This window comes from Cucumis melo, chromosome 4 (genome assembly GCF_025177605.1).
Source record: "Cucumis melo cultivar AY chromosome 4, USDA_Cmelo_AY_1.0, whole genome shotgun sequence".
NCBI lineage: Eukaryota > Viridiplantae > Streptophyta > Magnoliopsida > Cucurbitales > Cucurbitaceae > Cucumis > Cucumis melo.
In genome coordinates, this window is record NC_066860.1 from 27323903 (window position 1) to 27326793 (window position 2891).

General features: G+C 29.0%; 1 long non-coding RNA gene across 2 annotated transcripts; it reads right to left on the reverse strand.

Moving 5' to 3' along the window:
* Positions 1–2487, reverse strand: LOC103502701 (uncharacterized). Of its 2 annotated transcripts, XR_007820292.1 has the most exons (3): positions 1678–2483; positions 1246–1361; positions 1–372 (listed from the first exon to the last, which is right to left on the reverse strand). It is a non-coding gene; the product is annotated as an uncharacterized LOC103502701 (long non-coding RNA). The 2 variants fall into 2 exon arrangements; XR_540628.2 differs by having other exon boundaries at positions 1246–2487.
* Between the last annotated feature and the right edge of the window lie 404 nt (positions 2488–2891).

A 2891-nucleotide genomic window follows, 5' to 3' on the forward strand; every position in this document is an offset into this window, starting at 1 on the left:
CACTTAATTTTCAAAGATCTAAATACTTTGAACATAATAACTTCTTTTTTTAAAAAAAAATACAGTAGGTGCACATTTCCACTAGGTGGACATCCCTTTAGCACCATCATCTATCCCACTTTATTAATGATAAGAAAAGAAATACACGAAGCCAAGAGAAAACAAAAAGGGTTAGAGAGAAGCCCAAGCAACCCAATTAAAAATAACGGTTAATGAAAATCATTTAAATTTAGAGCTATGGTGCTAGCACGATAGTTGTTCAGCTGTGGAGATCTACTGGTCCAAATAACCACTCTCTCTATATATAAGAAGAGCATAACGTTGAGGGGGTTCGAACTCCTGAACCCACACTAAATATGTCGTTGACCATAGCTAGTAACAAAAGTAAATAAATAAATAAACTTGTTAAGGAATATTGGATAGCATACTTGAATTAAAGCATGAAGAGGGCAAATTCGTTTGAGAGCTGAGTTTGAAGTTTATGATAATTGACAACAACAAATAACAAAAGATATTTTTTATCATTTAAGTAATTAATATAAAACTTATCCAAGAAAATTAGAAGCTAACATTGTTTTCCATTATTGTTATATTCTCTAAATAATAGAATAAAAAGAAACCATTCAAAGGTTGGAATGGCTAATTAACTTCCTATTTGTGGTCAATTTCAATGTATCTAAACTAAACTAACTTAAGCTTATGCTATCAATCTCCATATTTGACGTTCAATTTCCTACCTATTATCAATTAAAAAAAAAAAAAAAAACTCCATATTTGTGTGTTATATTCTAAAAAAAATTAAAAGACCTCATTAAGAAATGTCTTTTTATTTACTTCACAATTAATTAATTTGATCAATGAGGATTGACAAAAGAAAGTTAGATAGAATATGATTGAAGACGTTAAAATAATTAAAAAAAATAAAAGAAAAAAAATCAAATTGAGAACAGATTGTTGTATATATATCAAAGTAAGAGAACAAAAAGTAATTAAATAAACGTATACAAAAATTACTAATTTAATTATATTCGAACAAGAAGGAAGAGTTTAGATCAATCACTCAATAGATAATATATAGGGAAATTATTTTAAATGGCGTTGAAAATATTTATAAAAAGTTTAGATTCTATAGATCTAAAATATCTTATATTTGAGAATGCCCATTATATATATATATATATATAGTCTACATGATATAAACCCAAATACATAAGATTAGGGTTTGTTAGAAACTTTAGAACATACCTCTCTATAGAGTCTTTTGTTCTTCAATAAAATGGCGTAGGGTTGAAAAGTTTGGTATGAGGAATGAAGCCTGGTCCGAGATCCATAATAAACTTTATATGACTACCAACAAAACCCTAACAAATTACCAAAATTGAAGAAATATACCAAAAGAGAAGTATTCAAAAGAAAGTTGAAAAAGAAAAAACTACATGTACACAAAGCATGAGAAAAAAATATGTCATGGTTGTGGGTGGGAGTTAATGAGAATCCTTAGGGTAGGGTTAAGCCTCTGAGTAATATACAGGAGGAGAGTGCATGCAAGTTTTCATTGTTTTTTTTTTTTTTTTTTTTTCCTTCTTGTTAAATTCTATCATCCTTGCAAAAAAAATGAACATAATTCAATTGTACATATGGGTTGGTAATCAAGAAACTATTTGTGGATATCCTTACCTCCTACGATACTGTAAAGAAAAAAAGATCTTTTTTCCTTCTCACAAAAGAAGACAAACATAAAGATGTCAAAATGGAATATCTCACTCTCCTCATTCTTCATTCTTATCAGAAGACTATTTGGTTTTTTATGTGCATGTGATCATTTAGGGAGCTAAATGAAACCCCAAACACACAAAAAAAAAAAGGGGAAAAAGAAAAAGAAAAACCTTCTTCACTTTGTTGTTAGTTATTGTTCTAACTAGCTAGGAAGGAATTAGGGTAAGAATTAACGAGAGAATTAATATATATGTGTGTGTGTGTGTGTATAAAAGAAAATGAAAGTAGAAGAGATGTGGATGAAAGGGAGTGGAGGAGGGATCTTGGATCAAACTTCATTCCAAACACCATCTTTTCTTTGACCTTATTTCTTCACAAAAACACAAACAAAAATATCTCATGATTTGAGCAATCAAAGCAAAAGGGACCTCTTTTAACTCTATTATTTCTCTGTGCTCCTGCTGCAAAAACCAGATGATGAAGTGAGTACTGATATATTGAAAATATGTGTAGGGGTGAGAGAGAGAGAGAGGAATAAACAAGTTTAAAAAGAGAAAAAAGGGTCACATGAAAGACAGGTCATAATAAACATAAAATACTGAAAAAGCTGGTGGGTTTAAATTGTCTTCTTCTAATTTACCTTATACGAATATAGTACTCATACACTTGGTGGGTTTAAATTTTAAATAATATATATTATATATATTCTCAACAATGGGGTGTGGGCTTTGCAGGCTAAGCTCTGAAAAGGAGGAATGTGGTGAAAAAAAATAGCCATAGATATATAATATAGATTTAGAATCTGTCATATCAGTAGATGCAGCCGCATGTAAAATAACAAACTAGTTGTTTGGAATGGTTTGAATTTGTTGTGTTAGGTTACAAATATATTTAGTTATTTGCGTTATTTAGATTAAGATTCTAGAGTTTAGATTACGATCTACATAGCTAATACACTGTTAAAAAAATTATGTAATTATATGTATGTTTTAGACTTTTTTTTTTGTTTCTTTATGTTTTTTCTTATTTTTTGTTTGAAAATTTTATAACAGAAGCAGTTTTAATTGGAAGGTTTAAATGATAAATATTATTCTCTTTAACCTTAAAAAAATATTGTTATACGTTGAAGATGTTAATTATCAAAAGAAAAAAGGGGGGAAAGAAATGGGGCTCAC